The sequence below is a fragment of the Pristiophorus japonicus genome, chromosome 1 (genome assembly GCF_044704955.1).
Source record: "Pristiophorus japonicus isolate sPriJap1 chromosome 1, sPriJap1.hap1, whole genome shotgun sequence".
Lineage (NCBI taxonomy): Eukaryota > Metazoa > Chordata > Chondrichthyes > Pristiophoridae > Pristiophorus > Pristiophorus japonicus.
The window spans coordinates 137,236,008-137,256,597 of NC_091977.1; the positions used below are offsets into that span (position 1 = coordinate 137,236,008).

The following is a 20,590-nucleotide window of genomic DNA, read 5'->3' on the forward strand; positions in this document are numbered from 1 at the left end:
CCAGTATCTATTAATTGTAATTCTGATCACCGATATGAAGACGAAGTATAATATATTTTTTATCTTTTCTTGTTGCTTTTTTATGACAAGCAGTTTTGATTTAGGAAAGAGTATGAAAAGTTTTCTTTCTGTTACTTGCTGTCTGACTAATATCATATAGCAGGCCTTTAATACTAAAATAATTTTTTAGATTTCAAAACTCTAATAATTACAAAATACATTGTTTGCATTTTTTATGAATAGAAGAAATATATCTAGGAGTCTCCTATTTAAAATCTATACATTACTTTCTTAGGTTTTGTTTGTTTAAAGGTAAAACAGAATGGTTATCTGCTTGCAAATAATAATATACAAACACTAGCACGATGAATAACATTGAAGTCATCAAATGACAGCCGAACAAGGATTAATAATGATGGCTATAAAAATACAAAACTTAAAAATGTAACTAAAGTGCTTTGCTTCTCGATAACTATGCATCCTTTCTAAATGCAAGTTCCACTGGTTTTATAAAGCCTGTAGACCCCATTTAAAATAACAAATGTATTCCATATTAGCGTGACAAATTAATGCATTGTTTTTAAAACCACTGTACAGTCAATGTCTGTCAAATCCTGCATGGATTGTTCTTCTTTGTCAACCAAAGTTTCATGTACCATATCAAATCTATTTTTTATACATGAGGGGAGATAAGAACATTTGTTCAATTGTTCACTGCAGCTTTGAGGCTCCTTTTCATTTTATAAGGGTGGAGAAGGGTTGAAGGACAATAATTTTTTTTTAATTAATGCCACCCACTGGAATTGAAGACAAATGCAAATCATATTATTTAGTTGGTAAAGCCCAGCAAGATTCTGCATGTTTGGTTGCAGATCTCATGAGGCCATCTGTGCCAGTAACTACACACATCATTACCCCAAATAAAAGTGACAGTGCAAATATTAGAAGAGCAATGAGATGCAATTTCTGAGCATCGGCAATAACTTTTTGTCCTGAAATTTTCATCTGATATGATGACGGGGGCCGGGGGGGGGGGGGGGGGGTGGTGCAGGAGAGAATGTACCAATCACCATCAGCATTGATGCTTTTGTTTGCTATGGCTTAAAGACATGTGGAGAGGATAGGAGATAATATCTTTCCCTGTGAACAGTAAACAGCGTCTGTCACTTCTCAATGGTTCTCAACACGTAGAATTCATTTCACTGTCATGTAAACATATCCTCTGTTCTGCGTGGGGCAAGGAATATATCATCTGTCCCTTGTCGGTTTTCATTTAATTTGTCAATAGTGTTAGCGATTTTATTTTATTTCCTTGTTTATGTAGCAGATGAGAAGGCTGGATTAGTTTTATGGCAAATTGTGAGATTAGCGCTTCCTCAACTGATTATATTAGCACTGATCTTCTCAAGCATTAGCTTCACGTAAATATTTCAGGAGTGAAGAAAAACAGGGATAAAAAGAATCAGAGAGATTTACTTCAGACTTTCATTGTGATTTAGAAGCAAACTGAACTGTGAATTGGAGCAGTTGCTCAGGTTAAGCTTCTGGCTGTATAGAGAGCTGTTGGAGATGATCTGATCCAGATCGCACTGGCATTAATGATGCTGTGATTCCACAGGATCAGCTGCTTTGCTTTGCTTGTTGTAGGTCAGGAATTTAATTTGCTGAAGTCACAGTGCAGCACTGTCCAAGCCAGAAATAGCTGACGTATCTTCAAAATGTTAATTTTTCCTTCCAATCCTAAGGAGCTGTAGGGAGAAAAGAAATACATTGAAATTGTACTGGATCCAAACTTTCAGTAGTGAATTAGTTATCACAATAAAGACAGAGACTTTATTATTCTATGATTTTATGATTCTATGACAAGATATATTTTAACTGAATGAAAATATTTATGGATTCACTTTCACAACATTTATATAAAGGGCCCTATTCTTACTTCTTTGGCAACTTTTTTATGCTCATCAAGATGAAGGATGTTAGCTCTGGGACTGGAACCTTTTTCCACTCACTGCATCACTAACCAAGGAAATAAAGGAGAGTATCAAATTAAAAACCAATGCATATAAGGTGGCCAAGGTTAGTGGGAAAGTAGAAGATTAGGAAAATTTTAAACAACAGCAGAGAATGACTAAGAAAGCAATAAAGAAAGGAAAGATAGATTAAGAGGGTAAACTTGCGCAAAACATAAAAACAGATAGTAAAAGCTTTTATAGATATGTAAAACGGCAAAGAGTGACGAAAGTAAATGTTGGTCCCTTCGAAGATGAGAAGAGGGATTTAATAATGGGAAATGTGGAAATGGCTTAGACCTTAAATAATTATTTTGCTTCGGTCTTCACATTGGAAGACACAAAAACCATGCCAAAAATTGCTGGTCACAGGAATGTGGGAAGGGAGGACCTTGAGACAATCATGATCGCTAGGGGGGTAGTGCTGGACAGGCTAATGGGACTCAAGGTAGACAAGTCCCCTGGTCCTGATGAAATGTATCCTAGGGTATTAAAAGAGATGGCGGAAGTTATCGCAGATGCATTAGTTATAATCTACTAAAATTCTCTGGACTCTGGGGAGGTACCAGCAGATTGGAAAGCAGCTAATGTAATGCCTCTGTGTAAAAAAGGGTGCAGACAAAAGGCAGGTAACTATAGGCCGGTTAGTTTAACATCTGTAGTGGGGAAAATGCTTGGAACCAACATTAAGGAAGAAATAGCGGGACATCTAGATAGGAATAGTGCAATCAAGCAGACGCAACATGGATTCATGAAGGGGAAATCATGTTTAACTAATTTACTGGAATTCTTTGAGGATATAACAAGCATGGTGGATAGAGGTGTACCGATGGATGTGGTGTATTTAGATTTCCAAAAGGCATTCGATAAGGTGCCACACAAAAGGTTACTGCAGAAGATAAAGGTTCGCGGACTCAGAGGAAATGTATTAGCATGGATAGAGATTTGGCTGGCAAACAGAAAGCAGAGAGTCGGGATAAATGGGTCCTTTTCGGGTTGGAAATCGGTGGTTAGTGGTTTGCCACAGGGATCGGTGCTGGGACCACAACTGTTTACAATATACATAGATGACCTGGAAGAGGGGACAGAGTGTAGTGTAACAAAATTTGCAGATGACACAAAGATTAGTGGGAAAGCGGGTTGTGTAGGGGACACAGAGAGGCTGCAAAGAGATTTAGATAGGTTAAGCGAATGGGCTAAGGTTTGGCAGATGGAATACAATGTCAGAAAGTGTGAGGTCATTCACCTTGGAATAAAAAACAGTAAAAGGGAATATTATTTGAATGGGGAGAAATTATAACATGCTGCGGTGCAGAGGAACCTGGGGGTCCTTGTGCATGAATCTCAAAAAGTTAGTTTGCAGGTGCAGCAGGTAATCAGGTAGGCGAATGGAATGTTGGCTTCATTGCGAGAGGGATGGAGTACAAAAGCAGGGAGGTCCTGCTGCAACTATATAGGATATTGGTGAGGCCGCACCTGGAGTACTGCGTGCAGTTTTGGTCACCTTAAGGAAGGATATACTAGCTTTGGAGGGGGTAGAGAGACGATACACTAGGCTGATTCCGGAGATGAGGGGGTTACCTTATGATGATAGATTGAGTAGACTGGGTCTTTACTCGTTGGAGTTCAGAAGGATGAGGGGTGATCTTATAGAAACATTTAAAATAATGAAAGGGATGGACAAGATAGAGGCAGAGAGGTTGTTTCCACTGGTCGGGGAGACAAGAACTAGGGGGCACAGCCTCAAAATACGGGGGAGCCAATTTAAAACCAAGTTGAGAAGGAATTTCTTCTCCCGGAGGGTTGTGAATCTGTGGAATTCTCTGCCCAAGGAAGCAGTTGAGGCTAACTCATTGAATGTATTCAAGTCACGGATAGATAGATTTTTAACCAATAAGGGAATTAAGGGTTATGGGGAGCGGGTGGGTAAGTGGAGCTGAGTCCACGGCCAGATCAGCCATGATCTTGTTGAATGGCGGAGCAGGCTCGAGGGGCTTGATGGCCTACTCCTGTTCCTAATTCTTATGTTCTTATGTTCTTATCTGAGGTTAGGGTCAAACACTCCTCCGTCAAGTAAAGGAAAAGTTAGCTGCAAGGTAACTCAACAATTGGGCCTGTTTCCCACGTGAGAAAAGCATTCCATACTACACGAGTGTGGCAATTCCACATCCTACCCCAGCCATCCTTGTGTCTCTCTGTGAAACTACTTTAAAGTGAAGACTTCTGGGCAGTCTTGTGTTCTGGGATAACTACTCAATCTTTATATTAGAAAATAATTATAATTAAACCTAATTTTTCATATCATCCTTGCAGTACCACTTTCCAGGAGCCTGCTATATATGAGGGCCATCCATAACTGTAATTATTTGATATATGGAACAGATTATTTATTTGAATGATGAGCTTCCCTAACGTCACAACTTAACCACCTAAATAATTCTAAAAATATGCTTCTACCTTGGTGGACAGGTCACTGGGACATCAGGAAGTTGTGCTGCATAACAGGCATGAAAGTTAAAGTAGAGGAATGAAAGATAACTTTAAAAGGCTAACGGTAGTCAACTACTGACAGCTATCATCATTGCAAAGACATTCACAGTTTGCACAAAGACTAGAAGTGGGCTGAAAGTAAAGAGTTGATACACAACATGATTACATCCCACCAACTTTTCAAAAAATACAGATCTGTTTGAAAATCAATGGGGGAAATTTTCAACTGATACCCATCCATTTAACAATGATAATATGGGTGCCAGGACTCTGAAAAGTGGGCCCATTAACACCAAAAATGAGCTCAATGTAATTTTGGTCTGGCCTTGGAGCTGAAGTATTGGGGGCCGAAGTATCGATTGTGCCAGGCAGTGAGACTCTGAACCTGAGCAACTAGCACCAGTACTTGAACAAGGGGGAGGTGTACCTTTGGAATGTGTTGCACCTGAACTGGGTTGGGACCCAGATTCTCGCTGAAAGGATAAATAGGCTGGTAAAAAGGATTTTAACCAATAAATGGGGGAGGGGGTGGGGGGGAGGCGTTGGTGGTTGAGGGCTCAGTCAGAACCAAAAGTAAAAATGATAGTTTAAAGATAAAAACAAGGGGTAAGAGCAGAGTTCATGTCACAAACAGTGATGCAGATGCTCCAGGTGAAACATAGAAACATATAAATTTATAGCGCAAAAGGAGGCCATTTTGGTCCACCGTGTCCACGCCGGCCGATAAAGAGCCACACGGCCCTTGATCAGCAGCCTTAAAGGTTATATATAAACCTATGGACAATGACGGAAAGGCAAAGAGCACCCAGCCCAAACAGTCCGCCTCACACAACTGCGACACCCCTTATACTGAAACATTTTACACTCCATCGTAACCGGAGCCATGCGATCTCCTGGGAGAGGCAAAAACCAGATAAAAACCCAGGCCAATTTAGGGAGAAAAGATCTGGGAAAATTCCTCTCCGACCCATCCAGGTGATCAAAACTAGGCCAGGAGATCACCCTGGCCGCATTCTATTCCCTGCAGTATTTACCATTATATCTGTGCCATCAAACAAAAGATCATCCATTCTAATCCCAATTACCAGCTCTAGATCCGTAACCCTGCAGGTTACTGCACTTTAAATGCCCATCCAACCATCTCTTAAAAGTGGTGAGGGTTTCTGCATTCACCACTCTTCCAGGCAATGAGTTCCAGATCCCCACAATACTCTGGACAGGTTAGATGCAGGAAGAATGTTCCCGATGTTGGGGAAGTCCAGAACCAGGGGACACAGTCTAAGGATAAGGGGTAAGCCATTTAGGACTAAGATGAGGAGAAACTTCTTCACTCATAGAGTTGTTAACCTGTGGAATTCCCTATGGCAGAGAGTTGATGCCAATTTGTTGCATATATTCAAGAGGGATGTGGCCCTTATGGCTAAAGAGATCAAGGGGTATGGAGAGAAAGCAGGAAAGGGGTACTGAGGTGAAAGATCAGCCATGATCTTATTGAATGGTGGTGCAGGCTCGAAGAGCTGAATGGCCTACTCCTGCACCTATTTTCTCCTAAGACTATGTCCCCTGGTTCTGGACTTCCCCAACATCGGGAACATTCTTCCCGCATCCAACCTGTCCAGTCCCGTCAGAATCTTATACGTTTCTGTGAGATCCCTTCTCACCCTTCTAAACTCCAGTGAATAAAGGCCCAGTCGATCCATTCTCATCTCATATGACAGTCCAGCCATTCCTGGAATCAGTCTGGTGAACCTTTGCTGCACTCCCTCAATAGCAAGATCGTCCTTCCTCAGATTAGGAGACCAAAACTGAACACAATATTCCAGGTGAGGCCTCACTAAGGCCCTGTACAACTGCAGTAAGACCTCCTTGCTCCTATACGCAAATCCCCTAGCTATGAAGGCCAACATACCATTTGCTTTTTTCACCGCCTGCTGTACCTGCATGCCAACTTTCAATGACTGATGTACCATGACACCCAGGTCTTGTTGCACCTCCCCTTTTCCTAATCTGCCGCCATTCAGATAATATTCTGCCTTCACGTTTTTGCCACCAAAGTGGATAACCTCACTTTATCCACATTATACTGCGTCTGCCATGCATTTGCCCACTCACCTAACCTGTCCAAGACACTCTGCAGCCTCTTACCGTCCTCCTCACAGCTCACACCGCCACCCAGTTTAGTGTCATCTGAAAACTTGGAGATATTATACTCAATTCCTTCATCTAAATCGTTAATGTATATTGTAAAGAGATGGGGTCTCAGCACTGAGCCCTGCGGCACTCCACTAGTCACTTCCTGCCACTCTGAAAAGGACCCGTTTATCCCGACTCTCTGTTTCCTGTCTGCCAACCAATTCTCTATCCACATCAGTACATTAGGGGACTCTTGAATTATTTTTCCCAGCCTTTTTTTTAAGGGCACATGGTTGGCCTGTGCCTTCCGTATCTCCTCCTTGAATGTCTTCCACTGTTCCGACACTGATTTACCCACAATTCCAGTCCAGTATGGCCAAATCACTCCTTAACTTAGTAAAATTAGCTTTTCCCCAATTCAGAACTTTTATTCCAGTTCTATTCTTGTCCTTATCCATAACCAACTTGAATCTGACTGAATTATGATCACTGGCACCCAAGTGCTCACCCACTAATGCCCTTCAACCTGCCCAGCTTCATTCCCCAAAACTAAATCCAAGACTGCCCTCTCTCATGTTGGACTTGCTACATACTGACTAAAAAAGTTCTCTTGAATGCATTTCAAGAATTCCGCATCCTCTATACCCTTCACACTAAATTTGTCCCAATCAATATTTGGATAGTTAAAATCCCCTACTATTACTATCATTTGGTTTTTGGACTTCATAGCAATTTGCCTCCATATTTGCTCCTCTATCTCCCTCCTACTGTTTGGGGGTCTATAATTCATTCCCAGCAGTGTGATCGCCCTTTTTTATTTTTCAATTCGACCCATATGGCCTCACTTAATGATCCCTCTTATATATCATTCCTCCTCACCGCTATAATACTAATCACGAGAATACTAAAATAACTAAAGTATTTACAGTAGAAGTGACAAATAAGAAACATTTTAAATGAAATGGTTTGAAAAAGACAGCATCAGGGCAGTAAGACAAATTATGATCTCTTCCCAAATGAGAGTTTTATATGCTAACGCACAAAGTATAAGAAAAACTTCAGTAATTTAGAGGTTGAAATATAGCTTCGAGGGTTTGATATGGGGGCCATTAATGAGACATGGCTGCAGACTGGTCAAGATTTGGAGTTAAATATTCCAGGTTCAAAGGTCTTTACAAAGGATAGAGAAACTAGAACAGGAGGAGGGGTTGATTAAAGATAGTAAGAGAGAATATAAAAAGGGAAAGCAATTACCAGCGACTACGGATAGAATTGAGGAATAAGAGAGGACCTGAATCTTATCAGAAGCTCATTTTTTGATTAGGCACTTTACAACCTTCCAGACTTAACATTGGCCTAGATTTTGCTATAAGTTAAGCAATGCCTTGATTTCAAAATTCTCATATTGTTTACAAATCCCTCCATGGCCTCACCCCTACCTATCTCTATAATCTTTTTCAGCATCATTAAAAAGAAAAAAAGAAAGATTTGGATTTATGTAACGCCTTTACCCCATGAGATGTCTGCGCTCCTCAAATTCTTCCCTCTTGAGCATCCCTGATTATAACTGCTCAACCATCGGTGGCCGTGCCTTCAGCTGTCTGGACCCTAAGCTCTGGAACTCCCTCCCTCAACCTCTCCACCTCTCTTTCCTCCTTTAAGACGCTCCTTAAAACCTACCTCTTTGACCAAGCTTTCAGTCATCTGCCTTAATTTCTTCTTATGTGGCTTGGTGTCAAATTTATTTGTTTTGTCTTATAACACTGCTGCAAAGCGCCTTGGGACCTTTTAATACATTAAAAGCGCTATATAAATAAAAGTTGTTATTTTGTAAGTGGTGAAGAAATGGCTTTTGCCATTCACCTTGTGTACAATTTCCACAGACTTTTAGCGGGCTTGTCAGCGGGCTTCCACTCATCATATCATCATCATCATAGACAGTCCCTCGGAATCGAGGAAGACTTGCTTCCACTCCCAAAGTGAGTTCTTTGATGGCTGAATAGTCCAATACGAGAGCCACAGACCCTGGTACAGGTGGGACAGACATTTGTCGAGGGAAGGGGTCAGTGGGGCTGCTTTGCCGCGCGCTCCTTCCGCTGCCTGTGCTTGGCCTCTTCACGCCCTTTGCGTTGAGACTCGAAGAGCTCAACGCCCTCCCAGATGCACTTTCTCCATCTTGGGCGGTCTTTGGCCAGGGTCTCCCAGGTGTCAGTGATGATGTCGCACCACTCAGATGTCAACCAATCAGATTGAAGGATCACAGGATTACATAGGATATACAGCACAGAAACAGGCCATTCGGCCTAACCAGTCCATGCTGGTGGTTATGCTCCACTCGAGCCTCCTCCCGTCTTTCCTCATTTAACTCTATCAGCATAACCCTGTATTCTCTTCTCCCTCGTATACTTATCTAGCCTCCCCTTAAATGCATCTAGACTATTCACTTCAACTACTCCCTGTGGTAGTGAGTTCCACATTCTCACCACTCTCTGGGTAAATACGTTTCTTCTGAATTCCCTATTTGATTTCTTATATTGATGGCCTTTAGTTTTGCTGTTCCGCACAAGTGGAAACACTCTTTTGCTGTCTACTCTATCAAAACCATTCATAATTTTAAAGACCTCTATTCAAAAGAAAATAATCCAACCTGTTATTCCTTTCCTGATAGGTATAACCTCTAATTTTTGGTATTATCCTTGTAAATCATTTTTGCATCCTCTACAGTGCCTCTATATCTTTTTATAATATGAGGACCAGAGTTGTACACAGTACTCCAAGTGTGGTCTAACCAAGTTTCAATACAATTTTAGCATAATCCTCATTGAGACACGCAGGCTGCAAAGCAGGAAATAAAAAACAGGAAATATAAATTATATTTAAATCATTGTACAGGAAGCAAAATAAAGATTGAGACATATGCGTGGGATTAAGGGAGAGACATTAAAGAGAAAAACAGAAAAACTTAAATTTTTATTTTAATTTAAAAAAAATACAACATTAATTTTCTTCTGAGGGAATGAGACTCCACACTTCTAAAATTAAATTTTCAGGGCCAGAAAGGTTGTTCAACAGTAATTATTAAAACCTCAGTTACTTTTGATTGTACAAGCCCTAACTTTTTTATCGGTCCTTAGTGTGAGACTAGTGTGTAAGTACCTCAAGTTTATGCCATTATAGTGATAAATAGGCAGATTCCATCGGCAAAGACTGCAATAGTGCAGCCTGTGGAGGAGCTGGGTATCACTGGTGGTAACTTTCAGATTTACGCATTTACTGTGCATGTGTGTATGCCAGAAGTTGCTGTCAGTTTTACCCAGTAATAACAGTGAGTGTTGATAGCCTCGCTTTTATTAGTACAAGTTGAACGTCTGAAATCCGGAAACCTCAAGGTCGTTCCAGATTTCGGGTATTTCTGGATTTCGGAAAGTCTTTCCGACATCCCAAATCCAGAAATGCTCGGGCCAAGGTTTGGGTATTTCCGGATTTCAGAACATCTTTCTGTAGTCCTTTGCTGTTCTCCTTCTCTTGTGTTTTTGTTAATTCAAGGTTTCCTGTATCTGCGTGAAGCTAGTCTGATCTGGTCTGTTTTGCCTTGCTGAAACTGAATGGACAGTCTATTACTTTTTGACAATAACCATCCACAATAGATTTTAGGATGTTTGCAAACCAAAATTCAAAAGCAAGATTGGAATTGCATCTAAATCGGGGCAGACTTTGCGGAGTTTCGCTGGGTTTTGCGCCGACGGTTTTAGGCGGACCGAGAGCATGCAAGGTTTTGGAGTTTTGGCACGCCTGTGTTCTGGCTGAGGGAAGACGCCCGGGGGGGGGTGGGGGGGGACCTGCTTTGTGGAGCCAGGAGCAGCGGTGCCTGTGGGTGTGAAGACCTGCAAGAAGACGTGGGTAGGAGTTTTCGTTTTTTGATTCTTTTTCAGCGATTTAGTGGGTGAGGGTTTTGTGAGTGTTTTCTTTTTTGTTTTTTGGAATTTCCCTGGGCCCAGTTCGGTTTGGAAGGGTGTCCGGATTTTGGAGCATTTTCCGGATTCCGGACGGCCCTACCATGGATCGGCACGGTGTCCGGATTTTGGAACATTCCGAATTTCGGAACTCCAGATTTCGGATGCCCAACCTGTACAGCAAAATCCAGGGCATTGAGTTCAACAATTTCAGATCATAATCACTGCTCAATTATTTCCGACAGCAGTTGCTGGTAATGATTCTGGTGTTGCCATTTAGGCCTCTAGACCCATCTTTTGTTCTTGTCAAATTACCAGCCCCTTTTGCCTTACACCTTCATCCCTTTTGTCATTTAATTATTGTTGCTTTCCACCCTATCACAAAGCTTCTCTTTTGTTCTTTCCTCCCCTCCTCACTTTCCCATTTTCTAACTTCTGCCAGTTCTGATGAGAGGTCATCAACCTGAAGCATTAATTCTGTTTCTCTCTCCACATATGGTGCCTGACCTGCTGAGTACTTCAAGCAGTTTCTGTTTCCATTTGAGATTTCCAGAATCAACAGTATTTTGTTTTTGATTTAAACCTGTAATGGGAGTTGTCTACAGGCCTCCTGATGGCAGCAATGAAATGGCAGAATGTATTACTTCAGAGATTTGAGAGGCTTTTAGCAAAAGCAGAGTTGTTTTGATGGGAGGCTTTAAGTTTCATCCAGATTGGGAAGAACAGAGTAGCTCAAGTCAGAAAGATAGTGAATTTCTTGAGTGCATTCAAGATAGTTTTCTGAAGCAATGGCTCCAATTTCGCCAACAGGTGCGCATTGGGTGCGGGTGGCATTGGTGGTGTGTGGGGAACGTGCTCCCAGCTTCAGCCTGTCCTTTAACCGCAATCTTCCATGGCTGGGGCTTGTTAAGCCCGCCTTGCAGGTTTCCCGGCCAATTAACTGGAAGCGGGTTTGATGACGTCATCTGATGATGCGTCATCAGTCGGTTTCCTTAAAGGGGCCATTCCCAACTTTTACTTGACAGTTCTGTCAGTGTCTTTCAGCATTGAGCTACTGCAAACATTGACAAACACTGTACAAAGGTCCATGGCTGCACCCAGGCTCTCCCATGACTCCCTCCAGATGCTTATGGAAGGGGTCACAGCAGGCAGAGAGGTTCTCTTCCATTCCAATGGATGGAAGAGATATCTCCAGGAGACCAACGCAGCCTGGTTGCACATTGCACAGGAAGGCACAAGCAGGGATGTCGTCTGGAGTAGCTGGCTGCAGTGGCACAAACCTTTCAATTATCTCAGGAAAGCACTAAAAGTTACTGCAAAGCCACACTCAACCTCATCCTGCTGTGCCATTCATCACATTCCCATCACTTTGAATTCCCTACCCTACTCCTGCACATCCTTACTCATACCAACTTACCTTGCACCTCTACCCATCCCTCTCTATCTATGTCATCACTTTCCCATCTCACTAGCCATCCATTACACTCTCCATAATTCCTAGTCCAATCATACCAGCTAACAGCACGCAAGTGTAGGCACTTGGGTTTCAGCCAATATTCTGCTAATGTAGAAATTCTGTTAATGTGTTGTCAAACATTGAAATCTTTATTTTGAATACTTTGTGTGCACCTTTGGAAGTGGACAGATTTGTGTGCACCTTTGGAAGTGGCTTAGTGAGTTGTAGTGAATGGTTAGACATAAGGGTACGCTGCAAAATGGTGATGAGTGTGAAAAGAATGGCTTGGGCATTGAAGGGATGCTTTATTATGCTGGTGTGGGATGGTGCCAACCTGGCACATCATGTAGCAGCCAGGGTGCACAATGTCAAGTGAAGTAAATGCAACCATGGTGAGACTATCTCTGGCCTCTTGGGCAGCAATGTGGTCGGGTGCTGATGCCCTGTGTCCTGTGCTCCATCAGGTGATTGTGGAGAAGGCTGGTGTTGTTTTGGCAATGCTGGTGTGCCTGGTGCTGTTGGTTTTGGGGCTGATTGCGGTGGGATTATGAGGACCAAGGTGAATCGTTTTCCAGGGCACCGAAGCAGCTGGAATAGATAGTAGGTGAGGTTGAAATGACAGAATTATGAGAGAGTTGCTCCCAAGGAGTGATTAGACAGTTCACTACAAAGACTTCCAACCTGCATACACAGCAAAATTTCCTTCCAAATCTTGAACGCTTCAGCTTCTGAAACTGAACACCTGTGAAATGGTAGCTTTTATACAGCTTCTGCAGCTGTCAACTTGCCAAAGCTATAGAAAGTCACTGAACCCGACTCCACTTACTTTGCGAGTTCCAACAGGGACAGGAAACCCAACAAAAAGGTAGTAAAATTGTAAATGCCTGCATTTAATCCTCTTAAATACCACTACACTACCTAAGTATGCCTGGCATCCGGTTTGCAATCGACATGCAGGCCTGACAGCTGAGAAACCCACACAGAGGCAGGTTTAGAGCGGGATCCAGACCCATTGTCAATCAGGGCCATTTTGACAACACTTGCAGGGCTGGGTAGATTCTAGCCAATATGTTCAAGAACCAACAAGAGGGCAGGCCATGCTAGATTTATTAATTAGTAATGAGCCAGACTTACTTAATAATCTAATAGCAACAGAACATTTATCTCACAGTTATCATATTATAATCAAATTCGAAATTAGGTTTGAAAAAGTGAAACTTAAGACATTTATGGTAAGGCTAACTGTGGGAGGGGATTCAATTACCCATCTGAGCTGGAAGTTCACATCTTTTATCTCCCATAGGGTCTTCACGCATCCATTACGAAGTGGTTGAAATGCCCATGATGATGATGATAATGACTCCTCAGAGGAGCTCACTTCCTCTGAGGGTGTACGGTCACAGGACTTATGCAGACTGCACACCTGCAGGACCATCGGCAGGCTGGGGCCAATGGAGGGAGTAGTATGCGACATACCACTGCAGGGAACAGTACATGCTGCTGCAGAAGGGCGACGGCTACGAAGCCAGGTCGCTGATTGCAGTGCAGGCAGGCACAGCAGGAGGGGCGAAGGCGCGGCAAGAGTCCATAGAGGGAAGTGACTGGGGCCCTGGAGAGGCGTGAATCTGGGGCCCAGAAGAGGTGAGGGCCCAGGGGCAGCACGGGCCAGCCCATACTGCGATATGTGTGCGCGTTTGGTCTGTGCAGCAGAGCTGGTCTCCAGTTAGTCGTGGGTAATCCTTGCCACTGGACCAAGACCTAGCTCTGTCAAGCCCGTGTGGTGGCTGGTGTGCAATGGCCACCACACGTTAAAAAAATCCATGCACAGGCATCTTCCACCCTTCACGATGTAGTTCAGGATGTGGAACATTAGGTCCTTCATTGAAACAGCTGTAAACTCATCCCTTTTTGGCGTGTAAGCAAGTCATCCTCGCTTCGAGGGACTGACTATGATGATGATGATGAACTTAATGAAATGAGACTGATGACAGCAAACTGAACAACAAACAGGTAAAACTACAGATGAAGATTTGAAAGTGTTCAAAAAAGAATTGAGTTTAATACAGGACCAGTATTTACCCTTAAGGGGCAAGAGCTCGACTTACCAAATAAAGCCGCCATGGTCGACAAAAGAGGTGAAAGATAACAAAACTAAAGGAAAGAGCATAGTAAAGTGCAAAGAATAGTGTAGATCCAGGATACTGGGAGAGATATAATGAAAAGCAAAGAAAGACTAAAAAGATAATAAGAGCTGCAAAAAGGCAAAAGGAGATGGTAATGGGAGAAGTTAAGAAACAAAAGGTATCATGTAAATGGAGATGGCAGAATCATCAACAGCTGCCATGGGAAAGAGAAAAAAAACAGAAAAACACACCCTATCTAGGCAACTTTTGTTTCTTAACTTGTCCGATTACCATCTCCTTTTGCCTTGCAAAATCATCCCTTTTGTCTCTGAATCTCTTCTGCCTTCCATGAAGGCATGTTGGCCTTCATAGCTAGGGGATTTCAGTATAGGAGCAGGGAGGTTTTACTGCAGTTGTACAGGGCCTTGGTGAGGTCTCACCTGGAATATTGTGTTCAGTTTTGGTCTCCTAATCTGAGGAAGGACGTTCTTGCTATTGAGGGAGTGCAGCAAAGGTTCACCAGACTGATTCCCGGGATGGCAGGACTGACACATAAGGAGAGATTGGATCGACTGGGCCTGTATTCACTCGAGTTTAGAAGAATGAGAAGGGATCTCATAGAAACATATACAATTCTGATGGGACTGGACAGGTTAGATGCGGGAAGAATGTTTCCGATGTTGGAGTCCAGAACCAGGGGACACAGTCTAAGGATAAGGGGTAAGCCATTTAGGACCGAGATGAGGAGAAACTTCTTCACTCAGAGAGTTGTTAACCTGTGGAATTCTCTACCGCAGAGAGTTGTTGATGCCAGTTCATTGGATATATTCAAGAGGGAGTTAGATATGCCCTTACAGCTGAGGGGATCAAGGGGTATGGAGAGAAAGGAGGAAAGGGGTACTGAGGTGAATGATCAGCCATGATCTTATTGAATGGTGGTGCAGGCTCGAAGGGCCGTATGGCCTACTCCTGCCCCTATTTTCTATGTTTCTATGACAGACCTTCCCTTTTGTTATTTCCTCCCCGCCCCGACATTTGCTTAATATCCTGTTACATCTCTAACTTTTTCCAGTTCTGACAATGGGTCATCGACCTGAAATGTTAATTCTGTTTCTCTCTCCATAGATGCTGCCTGACCTGCTCAGTATTTTCAGCAATTTCGGGTTTTATTTCAGCAAAATCACCTTTGTCTGGACAAGGTGCAAAATATCTGTCAGTCAGAAATCATAATATGAAATTACAGAACTTTGAATGGTAGATACAAAGTTATCTTTTACCATCATCATAGTCAGTCACTCGGAATCGAGGAAGACTTGCTTCCACTGTTAGCATGAATTCTTAGGTGGTTGTACAGTCCAATACGAGAACCACAGTCTCTGTCACAGGTGGGACCGACAGTCGTTGAGGGAAGGGGTGGGTGGGACAGATTTGCCACACGCTCTTTCCGCTGCCAGCACTTGATTTCTGCATGCTCTCAGCGACGAGACTCAAGGTGCTTAGTGCCCTCCCGGATGCACTTCCTCCACTTTGGGCAGTTTTTGGCCAGGGACTCCCAGGCGTCAGTGGGGATGTTGCACTTTATCAGGAGGCTTTGAGGCTGTCCTTGTAACATTTCCGCTGTCCACCTTTGGCTCATTTGCCGTGAAGGAGTTACGAGTAGAGCGCTTGCTTTGGGAGTCTCGTGTCTGGCATGCGAACTATGTGGCCTGCCCAACGGAGCTGATCAAGTGTGGTCAGTGCTTCAATGCTGGGGATGTTGGCCTGGTCGAAAACGCTAATGTTTGTGTGTCTGTCCTCCCAGGGGATTTGTAGGATCTTGCGGAGACATCGTTGGTGGTATTTCTAGAGCGACATGAGGTGTCTACTGTACATGGTCCATGTTTCTGAGCCATACAGGAGGGCGGGTATTACTACAGTCCTGTATACCATGAGCTTGGTGGGAGTTTTGAGGGCCTGGTCTTCAAACACTCTTTTCCTCAGCCGGCCGAAGGCTGCACTGGCGCATGGAGGCGGTGTTGGATCTTGTCGTCGATGCCTGCTCTTGTTGATGGGAGGCTCCCGAGATAAGGGAAATGGTCCACGTTGTCGAGGGCCGTGCCGTGGATCTTGATGTCTGGGGGGCAGTGCTGTGTGGCGAGGACAGGCTGATGGAGAACCTCTGTCTTACTGATGTTTAGCGTAAGGCCCATGCTTTCGTACGCCTCAGTAAATATGTTGACTATGTGCTGGAGTTCAGCCTCTGTATGTGTGCAGACGCAGGCGTCATCCGCATACTGTAGCTCGACGACAGAGGTTGAGGTAGTCTTAGATCTGGCCTGGAGACGGCGAAGGTTGAACAGGTTCCCACTGGTTCTGTAGTTTAGTTCCACTCCAGCAGGGAGCTTGTCGACTGTGAGGTGGAGCATAGCAGCGAGATCTTCTACACATCAGTTCTGATGACTACAAATTATCAATGATGTGTGACTGAGTTGTATTATAATAGAGTAAATCTTTAAAGCTTCATTGACTGTACAGTGTAGTAAATCTAGAACATTCAATCTATATACTATTCTTAGAAATATCAAGCAAGCAATGGGGTTGAATTTGGACCCTGTTTCACCCATTTATCGGCGTAGGACAGGAGAAAAATATACTAATTTCCCAGTCCTGCCCCCACACTTCAAAGGCACCTGAAATATGTCCAGTTTCGGAAGTTATTCAGGTTTCTCTGGATGTCGCCTAAAATGGTTTATATTGCCTCTTTCAGTACTTTTGCCAGAAATTCAACAGAGCCAAGTTTTTCTGGTTCCTATTGTAGCCAGGCCATTGAATGCCGCTGCCAAAAAGGTATTTATTTTTAAACTGATCTTTTATCTGGAGCCAAGAAGAGCACGAGTGCTCCTCCTAGCTTCACAGCACTACTGCGGGCTGTCAGCCAGCGCTCATTATGACATAAGACATAAGACATATAAGCAGGAGGAGGCCATTTGGCCCCTCGAGCCTGCTCCGTCATTCAATAAGATCATGGCTGATCTAATCTTAGACTCAGCTCCACTTCCCTGCCCGCTCCCCATAACCCTTCACTCCCTTATCTTTCACAAATTTTTCTATCACCACCTTAAATATATTCAATGACCCAGACTCCACAGCCCTCTGGGGTAGAGGATTCCAAAGATTCACGACACTCTGAGAGAATAAATTCTTCATCTCTGTTTTAAATGGGCGACCCCTTATTCTGAAACTATGCCCCCTAGGTCTAGATTTCCCCATGAGTGGAACATCCTCTCTGCATCTACCTTGTCAAGCCCCCTCATAATCTTATACATTTCAATAAGATCACCTTTCATCCTTCAAAACTCCAAGAAGTAGAGGCCCAACCTGCTCAACCTTTCTTCATAAGATAACCCCTTCTTCCCAGGAATCAACCGAGTGAACCTTCTCTGAACTGCCTCCAATGCAAGTATATCACTCGTTAGGAGACCAAAACTGTAACACAGTACTCCAAGTGTAGAAACATAGAAAATAGAAACACAGCGCAGAAGGAGGCCATTTCGGCCCATCATGTCCGCGCCGGCCGACAAAGAGCCACACGGCCCTCGGTCAGTAGCCATGAAGGTTACATATAAATCTATGAACAATGAACAATGGCAGAAAGGTAAAGAGCATCCGGCCCAACCAGTTCGCCCCACACAACTGCGACACCCCCTGCACTGCAACATTCTACATTCCACCCCAACCAGAGCCGTGTGATCTCCTGGGAAAGCCAAAAAAACAGATAAAAAACCCAGGCCAATTGGGGAAAAAAATCTGGGAAAATTCTTCTCCAACCTATCCAGGCGATCAAAACTAGTCCAGGAGTTCACCCTGGCCGTATTCCATTCCCTGCAGTACTTAACATCAATCTGCGTCGGCCAACAAGAGGTTATCCAGTCTAATCCCACTTACCAGCTCTAGGTTCATAACCCTGCAGGTCACAGCACTTCAAGTGCCCATCCAAGCACCTTTTAAATGTGGTGAGGATTTCTGCATCCACCACCCTTCCAGGCAGTGAGTTCCAGACACATAAATCCTTTGCGTGAAAAAGCCTCCCCTCAAATCCCCTCTAAACCTTCCACCAACCACCTTAAAACTATGCCCCCTTGTAATTGACCCCTCCAACAAGAGAAATAGGCCCTTGCTATCCACTATATAAGAACATAAGAGCATAAGAAATAGGAGCAGGAGTCGGCCATACGGCCCCTCGAGCCTGCTCCACCATTTAATACAATCATGGCTGACCTGATCATGGACTCAGGTCCATTTCCCTGCCTGCTCTCCATAACCCCTTATTCCCTTATCGTTGAAGAAACTGTCTATTTCTGTCTTAAATTTATTCAATGTCCCAGCTTCCACAGCTCTCTGAGGCAGCGAATTCCACAGATCCACAACCCTCTGAGAGAAGAAATTTCTCCTCATCTCAGTTTTAAATGAGTGGCCCCTTATTCTAAGTTTATGCCCTCTAGTTCTAGTCTTCCCTATCAGTGGAAACATCTGCTCTGCATCCACCTTATCAAGCCCCCTCATAACCTTATACGTTTCGATAAGATCACCTCTCATTCTTTTGAATTCCAATCAGTAGAGGCCCATCTTCTCAACCTTTCCTCATAAGTCAACCCCCTCATCTCCGGAATCAACATTGTGAACCTTCTCTGAACTGCCTCCAAAGCAAGTATATCCTTTCGTAAATATGGAAACCAAAACTGCATGCAGTATTCCAGGTGTGGCCTCACCAATACCCTGTACAACTGTAGCAAGACTTTCCTGCATTTATACTCCATCCCCTTTGCAATAAAGGCCAAGATTCCATTGGCCTTACTAATCACTTGCTGTACCTGCATACTAACCTTTTGTGTTTCATGCACAAGTACCCCCAGGTCCCACTGTACTGCAGCACTTTGCAATCTTTCTGCATTTAAATAATAACTTGTTCTTTGATTTTTTTCTGCCAAAGTGCATGACCTCACTTCATCTGCCAAATTTTTGCCCATTCACTTAACCTGTCTACATCCTTTTGCAGATTTTGTGTGTCCTCCTCACACATTGCCTCCCATCTTTGTATCGTCGGCAAACTTGGCTACATTACACTCAGTCCATTCCTCCAAGTCATTAATATAGATTGTAAATAGTTGGGGTCCCAGCACTGATCCCTGCGGCACCCCACTGGTTACTGATTGCCAATCCGAGAATGAACCATTTATCCCTACTCTCTGTTTTCTGTTCGTTAGCCAATCCTCTATCCATGCTAATGTATTACCCCAACCCCGTGAACTTTAATCTTGTGCAGTAACCTTTTATGTGGCACCTTGTTAAATGCCTTCTGGAAGTCCAAAGTCACCACAACCACTGGTTCCCCTTTATCCATCCTCTTCATTACATCCTCAAAGAATTCTAACAAATTTGTCAAACGTGACTTCCCATTCATAAATCCATGCTGAATCTGCCTCACCAAATTTTGCTTTTCCAAATGTCTTGCTACAGCTTCTTTAATAATGGACTCCAACATCTTTCTTGGATGTTAGGCTAACTGGTCTATAGTTTCCTGCTTTTTGTCTGCCTCCTTTTACATTTGCAGTTTTCCAATCTGCTGGGACCTCCCCAGAATCCAGGGAATTTTGGTAAATTACAACCAATGCATCCACTATCCCTGCCGTTATTTCTCTTAAGACCCTAGGATGCAAGCCATCAGGTGCAGGGGATTTATCCATCTTTATCCCCATTATCTTACTGAGTACCACCTCCTTAGTGATTGTGATTGTGTTAAGTTCCTCCCGCCCCTATAGCCCCTTGACTGTCTACTGTTGGAATATTGTTAGTGTCCTCTACCGTAAAGACTGATACAAAATATTTGTTCAGAGTTTCTGCCATCTCTGTGTTCCCCATTACTAATTTCCCGGTCTCGTCCTCTAAGGGATCAAAATTTACTCTCGCCATTCTTTTCCTTTTTATATACCTATAGAAATTCTTGCTATCTGTTTCTATATTTCGTGCTAGTTTACTTTCATAGTCTATCTTTCCTTTCTTAACCATTTTTTTTAGTCATTCTTTGTTGGCTTTTAAACGCTTCCCAATCTTCTGTCCTCCCACTAGTTTTGGCCACATTGTATGCCCTTTATTTTAATTGGATACTGTCCTTTACTTCTTTAGTTAGCCACGGGTGGCTGCCTTTTCTATTACGCCCTTTCTCCCTCACTGGAATATATCCAGGCCCCTCAAAATTTTATATACCTCAATGAGCTCTGTGCTCAGCCTCCTCTGTTCCAATGGTCTCACCAATGCTCTGTACAGTTGTGGTAAGACTTTCCTACAGTTATACTCCACCCCCTTGCAATAAAGGCCAACATTCCATTTGCCTTCCTAATTACTTGCTGTACCTGAACGCTAACTTTTTGTCTTTCAGGTATAAGG

General features: G+C 43.4%; 1 long non-coding RNA gene across 1 annotated transcript in view; it reads right to left on the reverse strand.

Annotated features, from left to right (window-relative positions):
* Positions 1-291: 291 nt before the first annotated feature.
* LOC139232548 (uncharacterized) overlaps positions 292-20,590 on the reverse strand; it is a 170,666-nt gene continuing 150,367 nt past the window's right edge. The window contains exons 2-3 of the long non-coding RNA XR_011588035.1: positions 1,940-2,011; positions 292-1,748 (exon numbers count right to left, since the gene is read on the reverse strand). This is a non-coding gene — a long non-coding RNA (uncharacterized lncRNA). The remainder of the gene's footprint in view (positions 1,749-1,939; positions 2,012-20,590) is intronic.